General features: G+C 43.7%; 1 non-coding gene across 1 annotated transcript; it reads right to left on the reverse strand.

Moving 5' to 3' along the window:
- Positions 1-14,659: 14,659 nt before the first annotated feature.
- On the reverse strand, positions 14,660-14,732 carry TRNAK-UUU (transfer RNA lysine (anticodon UUU)). Its single transcript has one exon. It is a non-coding gene; the product is annotated as a tRNA-Lys (tRNA).
- Positions 14,733-15,877: the final 1,145 nt, after the last annotated feature.

A 15,877-nucleotide genomic window follows, 5' to 3' on the forward strand; every position in this document is an offset into this window, starting at 1 on the left:
TGGGCTTGTTGCGAGGAGACAATGAGTTAGTATTGATAAAGCTCTCAGGATGATGTCTGGCCCATGGGTCGGTGCTACGGGAAGGCTCATTGTATGAGAGGAAATATTTCACACGGGCCCACTGTGTGCTCGATATTGTCATAAGCACTGGGGAGACAATGGAGAGCAATACAAGATCCTTGCGTGGGGTGGGGGGGGCCGAAAATAAGCAAGGAAATAGATAAATGGGTGTGTGTGATAGATAAATGATGGATAAATAATATAGAGCGTGTGAAGTATTAAACACACACATGTGGCAGGCAGAGGGTGGCTAGGCGTGGAGGGAGGTGAGGAAAGGCCTCTTGGAGGAGAAATCTGAACCAAGGCCTGAGCACTGACAGGCACCGGGCATGCGCAGGGGCCAGAGTTAGAGGATTCCCAGCAGAGAAAACCACAGAAGCAAAGAGATACAGCCATGAAGACAAAATAGCCAACTTGATCTCAGAAAATAAACCATCTAATTAAATGTGGGGAAGGCATATGAGTCAGACACACAGGGCCAAATTAAGCCATTCAGGAACAGGCAGGGAACATATCCACGGGGGAAACTTTCACACTCCTGGGCAAGTCTCAGAATGTACTGATGAAGTATTGATCAAGCTTGATGCTCTAATGTAAAGATACATCTAACTTTTAATGTGATGTGCCTGCCCATCGTTACAGGCTTTAGAAGCATGCCTCCTCCTTTCACCCACACACCCATGCCCTCATTAATATGTCCCTATGTTCTTTTTTATATGTGCTTTGAACCAAGGCAGGACAAGGGAGAGGGAACTTCTTCCCCTGTATGAAATGACCTTCCTGAATGTCTGATTTTCCCACCTGTATCTGCTGCTTCAAGTCCCTTCTGCCAACGGCTGAGGGAATGGCATGAATTCAGACAAAAGGATTACCGGGTCCAAACTTTTCTGAGACTGTCCTCAAATACTATGTTCATAGCCCTTGAGGATCACGCAGCTAAAGAAGGCTTTCTGCCTCAGCCTCCCACGGCCTTTCTGCTAACACGGCCTGACGAATGAGCTCTCGCCTTTCTGCCATCCCCAGCCCTTCGCTTTCTTTTACTTTTGACAGCTGTGGGCCTTTCGGAGAAGCCAAACAGGTTTCAAAACCAGTTTAGTCCCAGCAGACCGACACAGTGGGAGCTCACCTCCAGACCCAGGGATCTGGGGCAGGGCCCGCCTGGGCACTACGAAGTCAGCCCAGGTTCCCAGAGAGCCCTAGGCACCCCGTCTAAACAGATACATCAGTCTGCTCACTGAGAGAATAAAGCTGGCTCTCCCAATATAATTACAGGGTGGCTGATTTATTATTCTGAACTTCGGTGCATGGCAGGGGAGTGTTATTTGTGCCAGTTTCTAGTATTGGGCCAAAAGATGAAATACCACGCTCGTCTAATTGGTTCCAAGGATCCATTTGCACAAACGGAGCTCCTGCATATGCCAGTGTGTGTCCAGGGATTATGCCACGTGGCTTAGTCTCTCTGGCAAAGCCCGTTCAAGAAGGAAATTACAAGTCTTCATATATTCAGAACCATTTAATAGCTGGCAAGCTGCTGCCAGCCACCGAAGCTATTGCCAAGTCTACTAAAATATCTTCAAGCGTCCATCCTGGTCAATAAATAAATAAATAAATAAATAAATAAATAAATAAATGTACCACAAATGGCAGCTGCTATGTTTTGTTTAAAAGAAACACACACACACACACACACACACACACACACACACACACACACACAAGCATTTATCTCTAGTCCTGGTCCCTGTCAGTGTCAGCATGCTAAACCCCAGATGGGTAAAGAACACCTCGTGAAGGGTTGTGGAAAGTCCTGTGAGGCCCCGGGGTCAGACCAGGGAACGGCCGAGACAGAGATCAGAAGTACAGCCCCTCCACCTGACAACTTCGCGTCCTTCAGCAAGTTTCATAACCTCCGCAAACCTCAGCTAACTCATCCGTGAAATGGGAATTAAATGTGGTCATGGTAAGTGAGTGGTTCTAGCCAAGTCACATGGACAAGAAAGGTATTCGATGAACAAATGTGTCTCAACATGGCAGGGGTCGAATGATAAATCTGCTATATTTGGAAGTTCTCTATGAAACATTTTTTACATTATGTCTACCTTTCAATCGTGATTTAAAAATTAATATAGCCAAATTCTAGGTCAGTTGAAAGACCCATTTGGATTAGATTGTAGGGCTCAATCTGGAATCTGTGTTTATGATTATACGTGGGCACCACGTGGGACTACTTGATCTGTCATAAGCTAGAGTGACTAGAAGAGAACAGAGTTGATATCAAGGAAGCATCCGTGCCAGGTGAAGGTCCGTGATGCCTGAGGATGTGTGCATCAAGGTTCTAAGAGTTCGGAACAGGGAAACGTGGTGGGAGATCCAAGTGGCCCCACAACACCGGTCCCATAGGCACCAAAAAGGCAGAGCGTAGCAGTGAGTTATAGTTAAACTCACAAACCAGTGTTTGTCAGGTTTAATTCATAGTATTATTTTGATACTTAACGGCTATGTAGTCTTGTTTCTAACATGCAAAATTGTTTTGAGGTCAGGGTGTTTGTAAGTAGTAAAGACACTGATACCTGGCTTTCAGCTTTACATATTTAAGTAAAAATAGAAACAATTCGTATCAAGAGTGGATATTTATTCAAATTTTTCCCATAGAATGAGTTCATAAATTATTCAATTTTCTGAAACCCAGTGGTACCTCATCACTATGAGTATGATTATTAGGAAGGAAGTAAAGAAACGATGCAAGGAATAAACAGCCTGATACCATTTTAGGTGAGGCAGTAAGCAGCTGAAGTGATGAAGCGGTTTACGATATTGCACATATATTATGACTAACATAGTGTTGAAAAAATTTTGTCCAGGAAAAACAACATAATGGAATACCCTAAATCATAATTGTTCCATTTAGGTGACAAAATTATGAATAATATTTTTTTCTATTTTAAAGCCATTGTAATTTGTCTTTAGTGGATATGAATTTTATAATCTTAAAACATATGTCTCAACCGTAAACAGCCCCTATAGGATGAGAACAGCTTGCAACTAATACGGGCTGATTCCAGATCAGTCGCTGAAGGAGGGGCGAGAAAGCCCCTTACTTCCCAGCATGGACATCTCAAGCCCCTAGACCCTGGTTTCAGGAGATTCCTGTACTGGGCACGTCAGATCCTTAAAGACTCCCCTGGTAGTGCCAACAGATGTGATTTACAGGGCAAGTTTCTCTCTTAAAACACCTTTCTGGGAACTCTCATTCTTTTTAGTACTCATAAGTTCCAGGAACTGTCCGTCTGTGCAGCAGTGCCGGTGGTCCCCCTCCGCGGTGCGCTCCCTTGCAATGTCTCCAACGGCCCACTCCTGCCAGAGAAATAGGCCTGTTGGTTTGCTTGTCTCTCTAGCACCCCTTTTGGTCACCTCTACCTTCTTTCTGGCGTTTTTCCCCATGCATTAGTCACTGCCCCACGCCCATGCCAGACCTTCCTTGGCTGGGCTTCCCGTGTCGTGTGCCCATTTCTCCTCAACCCTTGCTTTGGATAGCATGGTGGGAGCTCCTACCTATGCCAGCTGCTCTCTTCAAGTGCCTGGGGCTAACGGGGTGACACACAGGCACACACACATTTATTTACTTGTTTGTTTGTTTGTATTTTAAATACCCTGGCTACCCCAAAGCACATACATCAGTCTCTTTGGAAGTTGGCCCTGACATCGGTGATTCTAATGTCCAGCCAAGATTGGGAACCACCTGATTCCAAAACCACCCAAAGCTGAGGCCTCACGGTGAGGGACTGAGAACACACACTCTGAAACCAACTGCCTGAAGTGAATCGTGTCTCCAGCAGGAAGCTGCTAGCTGCATAAACCTTGGGCAATTTCTATCCCTTTGTCCACCCTTTCCTTATTTGTAAAGTGGAGAGGTTGCTGATGGTGTATCTGCCTGGTAGGGTTGAGGCGAGGACGCAGTGCAGTAACACCGTGAAGTACTCAGGGCAGCCCGACGCACAGCAAGTGCTTCCTGCAGGCTGGGTCTTCAGACTGGTAATTACGACTCAGCATCCTGTGGTCATCTGGCTCAGGGGGACCCAGGGCGGCAGCTTCAGGAATAAGGAAGAGGAGAAGGACGCCTGGGTGGCTCAGCCGGTTAAGTGCCTGCCTTGGATTCAGGTTATGATCCCAGGGTTCCGGGCTCAAGTCCCACATCGGGCTCCCTGCTCATGGGGGAACCGGCTTCTCCCTCTCCCTCTGCCCCTCCCACCACTTGTGCCCTCTTTCCCTCTCTTAAATATATAAACAAAATCTTAAAGAAAGAAAGAAAGAAAGAAAGAAAGAAAGAAAGAAAGAAAGAAAAAACAAAGAAAGAAAGAAAGAAAGAAAGAAAGAAAGAAATCAAGAAAGAAAGAAAGAAAGAAAGAAAGAAAGAAAGAAAGAAAGAAAGAAAGAAAGAAAGGAAGGAAGGAAGGAAGGAAGGAAGGAAAAAGGAAGAGGAGAATTGGATCTGCTCTTTGGATCTGGATGGAAACCTGGGCAGTTTGTCGGGTTCTCCTTTTCCTCCGAAACAAGGTGTTAGGAACGCTCTTGTGCAGAACGGACCTCTCCCGGTCGCCAGTCCCCACCAGGGGCTGCTGCGAAGGATTCTGGGGAGTCCCGTACATCAGAAACACTTGTCTGGGCCACTCCTAGGAGGCCCCACAGATCTTTAAGATAAGTGCCTGATGGGAGCTTTTCATATCTGCAAAATCCCATTTCTGCTACCCTCTCACGAACGGGCCTGATTTTCGGGGGCGGGGGGGGGGGGGGCTTTGGCAAGCCTCCGGGTGCCCAAGGCTGGTGAGACCTGGGGGGTGCGGCCCTATCCTGCCAGGGTTTCTCCCCCTCCAGTTGACTAACCCTCACTTCGGAATAAATGCCCTCCCACGCTCAATGTGCAGCACACCTGTCAGTGTTTGTTTTTAACTGACAGTGTTGATTTAGCGTTCGGCCCAGCAGGGGATGTGGTTACAGGGCTATGATAAGGGCTGCGAGCAGCTCTGCGCGCAAGAGGGAAATGCCAAGTTGGGTAATGAAAACTGAGCCGCCCCATGGCCCGGCTTAAAAATATCTTTCCCGAAATTATGAAAGCACCACAAAAACAAAACAAAGCTCAAATCATCCCTCTCCCCCAGAGCCGATCTTCCTTCCCCACACTCCACCACCCCGGAAAGCAGGGCCGCTTGGTCTGAAACTCAGGGGAGGGCGTCCTGTGTTCTCTTAGTTCTTGCAGCTCTCCCTTGAGGTGTGTTGGCAGATATCACCCCGCCCCCTGTGCGTCGCTTTCCTTTCCTCTGCCGTGGAGAGAAGGGTTTAAATGCCCTGATCTCTCCTATTCCTACCAGTTCCCCATCAGCCTGCCTATCATGTTGGTGAATTCGCTGATTCACTTGACCCAGAATGCATTCAATTACTGAGCTCATGAACTAGCATCAGGCAATGTGGGAAACGGGGGAGGGGAGGGGCCCCAGAGTCGGCCAGGCACTGTCCCTGGAAGCCAGTGTATAAACAAATAGCACAACCAAGGGTATTTGCTGGCAGCGACATATGTTTAGGGGCAAGGGGATTTTCACAAATCAGATCGGTAGTTTTTCATAAAGAAGGCGACTCTTTCCATTGAGCGTTGAGGGGTGAATAGGTGCTTGCCGAGGTGGGGTGGGGTGAAAGGGGTGACCTTACCCGCAAAGCTTCAGCAAACAGTGAACTGCAGAAGAGCATGGTGGGGAGAGGGAATGGCAAGCCCTTTAAGGGATCAGAAACCTACATTGTGGTGTGTGTGTGTGAGAGAGACAGAGACAGAGAGAGAGAGAGGGAGGGAGGAGAGAAGGAGGCCAGTAGAGAGCAATGCTTTTGGATACCAGGAGAGATGAAAAGTGGGTAGAGGCCACATCAAAGCTGTACCATATAAAGGCGTTCAGAGTTTAGCCTGCAGACACAGAGGAGCCAATGACAACCTGTTGTAAGCACACCTCAGTCAAATTTGGGCCAATAGAAACCTCATGCAAAATAGTTATTTGTGCAAATAATTAAGAGATCAGAATGGGTGCTTTATTTCATTTGCCACATTTTTTTTTTTTTTTTGCAGTGTTAGATAACAGAAGCGCAGTGATACAATCCTGTTTCCTTGTTCGCTTCTTAAAGTGGCAGCACTGGAGGCTTCGAGATGTAAGTTTCTAAGCTGTTGGCTTTAACTTGCAGCCTTCTTCGTAATGCCCCTTCCATTTAGACGATACAGATTGAAAACCTGTCACTTCCTAAAAGCTTTCAAGATTAATTCTGTTGTGCTCTTGCCACTTCTTTACTTTCTTTTCAGCCTCTGTCGTGCATTTTTCTTCTTTTTTGTGTGTATACCTTGATTATCACCTGGCAAGCAGAGATTATATCATGAATATTTTATAACCCCATAGTGCCAGCATAGAAGAGCCTATTAATAGCGGATTGACTTAAAAGAATATTCCCACACTCCTAGCCCATGCCTGGCATGGAGCAGGTGCGACATTACAGGAAAGCACATATGCTGTGGAGTCAGAAGGTGCAGAGGTTTAACCCTTGGCTGGGTCACTTAGTCATTAGTGGGCCTGGGCAAGTCATTTCACTCTGAGCCTCAATATCTTCATCTGTAAAGTGAAGTTAATAATATGGTGAAAGGATTTTTTTAAAGAAAAGATACAATCACGACTCTCATACAGATATAAAATGAACACATGCCGAAGATTTTATTTAACAGATAAATGTTAAATTGGTTCAAAGGAGAAATAAAAGAAGCACAAATTTATCCGGTGTAAAGAAAAGTTGGAATGAGTTTACAAATAGACAGAAACTGGCTTTTTCCAATGAGGGGTTGAGTGGGTGGAGAAGCCAATTTAATTCCATCCAGCCAGTATATATTTGTATATCTGCAGACGAGAATCATTTGCATTGCTATCGGTTATCTATAACCTGCAGAATAGTAAAATCACTCAAAGACCACGAAAGGCTCAGAGATATGAATTGAATCCTTTGAAAGAGTGCACACTAAAACAATGTACAATCTTCTAAAGAAGCACAGACTTCTCTCTGTAACACCTAACTGGCATCCTGTGGTTGCCAGGGATTAGATCTCACATCTGTGGACCACCTTGCATAGTTCCCAGAATGTACCAGATGCCCAAGAAATGATAACTCCTTTTCTTACTATTAATATGTAATAAAAGAAAATCGATTCTTCACTAAGTTTTGCTTGTCTAACCAGAATGTGTCTTTTTTCATCACTGTCATCTAATGGCATCCAGAAGAGTGCTCGGTACTGGCTTAGTACTCAGTAGATTATATGAAGGACAGTATTCTGATGAACTTTGAAATCGATTTTGAGAACAATTGATGATTAACCTTGTGAGTTAGGGGAGATGGAGAGGGAACCTCAATGACTTCTGCCATCATGCTGAAAGTCAGTGGACCTCGGGTCCCATTCATGTCGAATGAGGGTGGTTGAGCTGTACTCTGCTCTGAGCCCTCTCCCCTGGAGGCAATGCGAGTCCCGTTGAAATGAGCATTTGCTTTGCCCTGGGTCTAAGTCCTTATTCGAACACAGCTCTCACTGATGCCAGCTGGATTTCCCATGTGCCTGCTGTAACATCCAGTAATGTCTTCTTCAAGGAACCAAACCCAAAGGAAGGTGGCGCCACTGTTGCTGGCAGTTCCATTCTTTTTTTTTTTTTTTTTAAGATTTTATTTATTTATTTGACAGAGATAGAGACAGCCAGCAAGGGAGGGAACACAAGCAGGGGGAGTGGGAGAGGAAGAAGCAGGCTTATAGCAGAGGAGCCTGATGTGGGGCTTGATCCCATAACGCTGGGATCACGCCCAGAGCCGAAGGCAGACGCTCAACCGCTGTGCCACCCAGGCGCCCCTGGCAGTTCCATTCTTATGGGAAGCAGACTAGGACAAATAAACTCTGTTTCCTGAACTCACTCATTTTAAATGATAAGGAAGCCGAGACAAAAGGGGAGCTCTGTAGAGTGCGTGTATGTGTGCGTGTGTGCACGGGCACGTGGTTCAATAGTAATAAATAAAACAGCCAACCCAAATTTAAAATCATGTTCCTTGCATAAAGCTAAAATAATTTTCTGGTGGCAAAGAGGAATGTGGGGATGGGATATGGATGAAAATCAGGTGTATCTTGGAACTGTCTCTGATTTTAGTGGTTCGGACCCCAAAGTGGTTCCACTTGTCTGGTCCTTCTTTTTTTCTTTTTGAAAACCTTTCATGTTAGAATGGTAATAAGGAACCATCTAATTTGTACTCAACTGTGGACTTGGCTTCTAATAATTTTCAAGAGTTACAGAAAGACAGAAATGTTTCTGTAAGCCAGACAGAGTTTCTGGAGCCCCAGCCCTCCTTGAACACCTTCCAGCACCCTCCTTGGGCCTTGGAGGAATGCTGGCCTGAGACAAACTTAACCTATGCCTACCCTGATTCCCATAACTGCCCATAAGTCTTCCATGCATAGAAAGAGCTCTTTGACGAGAAGGAAAACTGTTGTGAGGACAGGTATGAGCCAGGGTGGTGGGAAAGGAATGTTGGCTTTTATCGGGAAACAACACTTGGGGCACCTGGGTGGCTCAGTCGTTTATGTGTCTGCCTTCGGCTCAGGTCATGATCCCAGGGTCCAGGGATTGAGTCAGTTCCCTGCCCAGTGGGGAGTCTGCTTCTCCCTCTCCTCCCTGCTCGTTCTCTCTCTCGCTGTCTCTGGCACTCTCTCTGTTTCTGTCTCTCAAATAAATAAATAAAATCTAGGGGAAAAAAAACAACACTCAGCTGTGGGTAAAGGCAGGGTTGGTCTTTTGATTTTGGGGCTATCTGAAATTATTTCATGAGTTCCTGAGAAAGATCCATTCTGCCAAAAATAACTTCACTTTGCAAGAGAATGCCAGAAAATCCACAATTTTGAGTTTTAGTTCAGTGACTCAACCATCTGTTAATTTGCAAGGATACATGTCTCCAGTTCTTGGATTCTCAGGGAAAGAAACAGCCATCTAATCTAGTGATTCTCAACTTTTTGGGAGGTGACGGATGCCTTTGAGAACCTCAGTTTTGCACCTCAGAAAGATGTTTCCATGCATGTCATGTGAGTTAGACTTTTCTCCCATTGCAAACAATAGAAGCGTACAGTGGCTAATTTAAGCAACACAGGGATTTAATGGAAAGAAATGGAGTGGGAGAGGAAACAGGTCTAGAAAGCTTTGGGATCTAGAAAACAGGATTTAATTCCTAGTGGGCATGATTTCTTCTGTGCTGCCAGTGAAATGAATCAGATCAAGCCATTTCCACACCCCTTGTTGCAAGAAAGATTTCCCAAGAGGAATAATATTTGGCCTACATTCGACCCTTCCCCATCATGTGAGTGAGGGAGCCGTGGACCCTTGGCCCAGACCCTAGCTCTGAAAACTGGGGTCTAAAAACCCCTGTCTAGGCTACACCCTATGATCAATATTTAAATATTTAATTCTCTAACATACTCCATTTCCTGAGAGTATGTGTGTTGTTAGAGGACCTAACATTCAAGAAAAATTAGGGTACCTGACAGAAAAAAATAAGAATGAAGATACCAGCAAGTGACAAGAAGCAAATAAAGAAGCTGGGAAGAGTAAAACCAAGCTTTTCCCTGGCCCGATCCTAGCTCAGTAACCTCCATGTAAAGACGTATCTACTCTGTACTGGTCACAGGCTCTTATGCCACAGATCTGCTGGACATGCCCTGGGTCCAGTGGTGTTACAGCATCTAAAGTCTCAGGAAGGATGAGCACGAGAGACCTACTGTATACAGAGTGATGCCCTGGAGTGAGTGGTGCTCAGTGGAGCCTCTGGGCTTGACTTCTGATCTGGCGGTGTGGGTACAGCGCCCGAGAAACCCATGGTGGGAGAGGAGAGTCTTGCGTCCATCTCAGCAGGCAAGTGGCACGGACCTAGCCTTGAAGTGGCCTGGGATACATACCCTGAGGACAATGGACACACTGGGCATCTCTAAACCTGCTTGTTCTGTACATGGCTATGGGCTCTAGGGTGAAATGAGCTTCTCTTAGATGACTTCACTGTTTCGGACCTTCATAACTCAATTTCTGAATAGGTGGTACAGGTACCCTGTGAGGCCCACTATGACTATTGTCCCCTCGTTTCTTCAGATGCATCTCAAGCTCCTCTCACCCTCACATATTCACCTTCAGCTACATGGGCCTCCTTCTAAATGTCTCATCTTCATAAGACCTCAAGACTTCATCGTGTGCAGTACCCACACCTTTGTGCCCCCCCCAACTCTGGCTAACTCCAAGTTATTTCTCAGTCCCAGCTTCAGTTTTATCCCTCACAGGAATCATCACTGATCTAAATTAGATTAGGCCCCCACCTGTCAGCTTGTATTTGTTTTTCATGGCACTTACCATACTGGTAAAGTTGTTCTGTTCTATTATGCTCCTGCCTCCCTAACCTGATAAATTCTGGAAGCGTACAGGCCATACCTGTCTCCTCCACTGCTGTGCCAGGCACATGGTAGGTGACCATTGAGTATTTGTCCAATGAATATTGTGCAGTATTATACTGAATGGGAGGAGCTATCAAAGACAAATAGTAGAAAGGGGATTAGTTAAGATAGTAAATCTAGAGAATGATATACATGCTAATAAGTGTGGAGGTGGAAACAGATATAAAACATGAGATGCTAACCGAATTGTGGAATAGCTTCCATTCTTTCGACCTCAGGAATGAAGGGAGCGGAGAAAGCATATGGAATGTAGCCAAAGAGAATTAAGGCTTTAGTTAAAGCTAAAAGCTCATATATCACATTTGGTTGCCCTGGCAACAGAACTACCACCTTATGATAATGATATTATAATATGATAAAACAAATACAGATAATTTAACAATTTATCAGAAATGGAGAAACAAATGACCTAGTTAGCTTCACCATTGGGGATAATCTCAGGCGAAAGCTTGGAGGGGGCTCCGTGTTGGAAGGAATGCTGTCCTAGAACTTGAGCTGTCTACAAAGGGTTAAACCAAGTCGTGGAATTTGACACCAATTTTTAAATGTATATGGGGAAGCGCATAAGGCTATGATCAACTAAGACAGTTTTAAATAACAGAACAAGATATGAGACCTGCCCTGGATGCCAGTTATCTTTTAGCACAATCATGTTGTGGAACCCACAACTACAAAACCTCAGTGGCATGACACAATAAGCATTCATTTTGGCTCACAAGTTCATGGGTCGGTGAACGGTTCTGGTGATCCAAGCCAAGGATGGCTATTTTGGCTGGGCTCACTCGTAAGGGCAGCTGGTGAGTTGGCTGAGCGCTAGCTAGTCTAGGTTGGTCTCAGCTTGGATTGACGCTACCCTGTACCACAGCTGTCTCATCCTTCAGCACACCAGCCTGGGCTTCTTCGCAGAGTGAAGGCAAAATTCCAAAAGAGAAATGGAAGCACACAAGGTCTTTAGAGGCCCAAGTTTGGCACACTGTCACTTCCACCACATTTTATAGGCCAAAACAAGTAGCAAGTCCAGTCCTGATTCAAAGGGTGGAGAAATAGAATCAACTTCTTGATGCAATGACCGGCAACGTTGTATTGCTAAGGCTACAAATACAAAGAGGCTATTGATTGTGCCCAGCAATGCAATTCACCTACCATACCAGAAATCAACTTATTATAAAGCTACAATAACTAATTCAGTATGATACTGGCATAGAAGCAGATAAACAGAATAATTATATAGTATTATGATCCAAAAGAAACTCACATGATAATAAAATACCATGACAGAGGCAGCACTGAAGATTCTCTATGGGGAAAATGATAGACTTTTCAGCAAGTGGTACTGTGACCATAGGCTATTCAATAGGGGGGAAAATTGATCTTTCCCTTACATCAGACTCAAAAATCAGTTCCAAGTTTATTAAGGATTTAAATGTAAAAAGAAAACTTTAACACTTTTAGAAGAAAATATAGGAAAATTTCTCTATAGCCTGAGCATTGGGAAGGATTTCTTTTTCTTTTTTTTTTTTTAAGATTTTATTTATTTATTTGACAGAGATAGAGACAGCCAGCGAGAGAGGGAACACAAGCAGGGGGAGTGGGAGAGGAAGAAGCAGGCTCATAGCGGAGGAGCCTGATGTGGGGCTCGATCCCATAACGCCGGGATCACGCCCTGAGCCGAAGGCAGACGCTTAACCGCTGTGCCACCCAGGCGCCCCTGGGAAGGATTTCTTAAACAAGACACAAAAGGTACAAACCACAATAAAAATATAGATCAATTTTATTACATTTTAATTTATAACTTCACAATGAGATATCATGTTACACCTGTAAGAAGGGCTAAAATCAAGAACACAAGAAATAACAAGTGTTGGAGAGGATGTGGAGAAAAAGAAACCCTCGCGCACTGTTGGGAATGCAGATTGGGGTGCAGGCACTATGGAAAACAGTATGGAGCTTCCTCAAAAAATTAAAAATGGAATTACCATATGATCCAGTAATTCCACTACTGAGTATTTACCCAAAGAAAACAAAACACTAATTTGAAAAGATGTATGTATTCCTATGTTTATTGCAGCATTATTTACAATAGCTGAGATATGGAAGCAACCCAAGTGTCCACCCATAGATGGATGGATAAAGACAATGTGGTATATACATGCAATGGAATATTACTCAGCCATAAAACATAATGAAATCTTGATATTTGCAACAACATGGATGGACCTAGAGGGTATAATGCTAAGTGAAAAAAATCAGTCAGAAGAAGACAAATACCATATGATTTCACTCAAATGTGGAATTTAAGAAACAAAACACATGGACAAAGAAAAAAGAGACAAAAAACCAGACTCTTTTTTTTTAAATTTTTTATTATGTTATGTTAGTCACCATACAGTACATCCTTAGTTTTTGATGTAGTGTTCCATGATTCATTACTTGCATATAACACCCAATGCTCTATGCAATACGTGCCCTCCTTAATACCCATCACTGGCCTATCCCAATCCCCCACACCCCTCCCCTCTGAAGCCGTCAGTTTGTTTCCCAGAGTCCATAGTGTCTCGTGGTTCCTTCCCCCTTCTGTTTACCCCCCCTTCATTCTTCCCTTCCTTCTCCTACCGATCTCCCTGCTATTTCTTATGAAAAAAACAGACTCTTAAATACAGAAAACAAACTGATGGTTACCAGAGTGGAGGTGGGTGGGAGGAGGGTGAAATAGGTGAAGAGAATTAAGAGTACTTAAATTGATGGGCACTGAGAAATGTATAGAATTGCTGAATCATTATACTGTCCACTTGAAGCTAAAATAACACTGTATGTTAATTATACTTCAATTTAAAAATAAATAAATAAGGTATAAAAATATAGATAAATTTGATTATGTTATAATGTATAACTCCTCTACAAAGAAACCTCCAAAAAGTGAAAAGAAAAGCCCTAGTCTTCAGGAAGATATTTATAAAGCAAATAATGGAGAAAAGATTAGTATTATAGTACCGGGAATTAATAAAGAACTTTCCAAAATCAATGAGAAAAAGATAAGTCAATAGAAAAAAATAAATGAAAATTAATAAGCAAAGAAAGAGGTAATTCACAGAAGAAGAGATCTGAATGGCCAATAAGCATGTAATAAAGCTATTGATCTCATTAGTAAATGGGCAAAGACAAATTAAAACCATAATGAAATATCATTTCACAACCATTAATTTGGCGAGGATGGTGTAGGCTAATATCAAGAGTTAATGTGGAGGGGCACCTGGGTGGCGCAGTCGTTAAGCATCTGCCTTCAGCTCAGGGCATGATCCCGGCGTTCTGGGATCGAGCCCCACGTCAGGCTCCTCCGCTGGGAGCCTGCTTCTTCCTCTCCCACTCCCCCTACTTGTGTTCCCTCTCTCGCTGGCTGTCTCTGTCAAATAAATAAATAAAATCTTAAAAAAAAAAAAGAGTTAATGTGGAGCCACTGGAACTCTCATACACAGTGGGTAGGAACTGAACTCAGCATAACTCTGCGGAGAGCATTTTGGCAATATCCAGTAAAGCTGAGTATGCACATTTCCTGTGACCCAACAATATATATCCTAGGAAGTTTCTCATATTTTTCTCATGAAAATATTCATTGTAGAATTATTTGTAGTGGCAAATGGGAAACATCCTAAATGTCTTTAAATAAGAATATGTATATTCACCCAATAGAATACACTACTACGGTAAAAACAAATGAACTAGAGGAAATACATCAACACCGAAAAAGTTCACAAACACAATGATGAACAAAAAAGCAAGCCACTGGAAGACATATACAATATGATAACAGTTATATAAAGTTTAAAGACATGTTAAACCACACCGTACTGTTTAGGAATACATACATACATAATAAAAGCCTAAAGATAGGCATAGGAATGATACGTAAGAAATTCAGGACGGTACTGGTATTTAGTTACCTCCAGGCAGCAGGTGAGGTTATAAAGAAGAGAAGGTCATTGTGAAAGATACAAGGAGGTTTCAACCGTATCTATAATGTTAGATTTCTTTTCTTCTTCAGATTTTATTTTTAAGTAACCTCTACACCCAACGTGGGGCTTGAACTCACGATCCTGAGATCAAAAGTCGCACGCTCTACCGACTGAGCCATTCAGGTACCTGCAGAATGTTGTGTTTCTTAAGCTGGGTGATGTTAACATGAGTGTTTTTTAAATATTATTCTCCATGTGCTACTTGTGTGTCTGATATTTCATTTAAAAAATCAGTAGATATTTAAGAGTCTTGCCATGAAAGAGATTAAGAGATGATTGTGCTGGAGGAAGAACTCACCTAACGCCAGGACTTTAACTTCTGTGTATACTCACCTTTGGGTCTCCTCACTCCAGCTTCTCTCTCTTGCTTACAGAACTTGTTCTGTGACATTAGAGAAATACAGTAGTAAAAAGATTCCATGCTTAAGCAAGTTTAAAAAGCGCTGGGTTAAACGAAGTTAAATAGGGTTCTTTTCTGCAAAACTTGCCGGAGTATTTGAGACGCTAGTGGGTGTCATGAATCTCCGAGAGGGACATAGAGTAACCCTGGCACCATTTCTTCATGCAGGACATCAGGGCAACAGTTTCTATGAAAGATATTTTGGGAAATGTGCCCCCAAAAGTTTCCTTTCCCAGTCATCTCTCTCTATCCCTATATCTCAGTCTGCCCCCAAATTCCACTTCCTTTTCAATACCTGTGTCTTTTTCATTTCATTTCCACTTCTCCACACAGCTCTCCCATGTCTTTGTCTCCCTTTCATGGAAGCAACATGGCATCATGAAAAGAACACTCAGTTTGAAATCCTGGCCCCCGTGCTTCTTAGTGGAGGGGAGGGGGACCCTGGTTTCTGTGCCTCGGTGTGTCTGTGCACAAGATGGAGACAGTCATCGAATCCCTCACCTCATGACTTGTTTGTACAGAGTTCGTACATACAAAGTACGAACTTGATTGTTTCCTAAACTTACTAAATGTTGACTATTATTTATATGGGGCGGGAAATAATAGTTTACCTGTCTTAATTGACTATTTTTGGAGACAATATTGGTTTCCTAGGACTGCCATAACAAAGTACCACAACCTGAATGACTTAAACCACCAAAACTTACTGTTCTGGAGGCCAGTAGAAGTCCAAGATGAAGCTGTGGGCTGGGTTGTTCCTTCCTTCCGAGGGCTGTGAAGGAGAAATCTGTTCCACGCCTCCCTCCTAGCTTTTGGAGGTTTGCTGGCAGTCTTTGGTGTTCCTTGGCTTCCGTTGCACCACCCTGCTCT

Source organism: Ursus americanus, chromosome 17 (genome assembly GCF_024610735.1).
Source record: "Ursus americanus isolate L20-20 chromosome 17, mUrsAme1.1.p, whole genome shotgun sequence".
NCBI classification, from domain to species: domain Eukaryota; kingdom Metazoa; phylum Chordata; class Mammalia; order Carnivora; family Ursidae; genus Ursus; species Ursus americanus.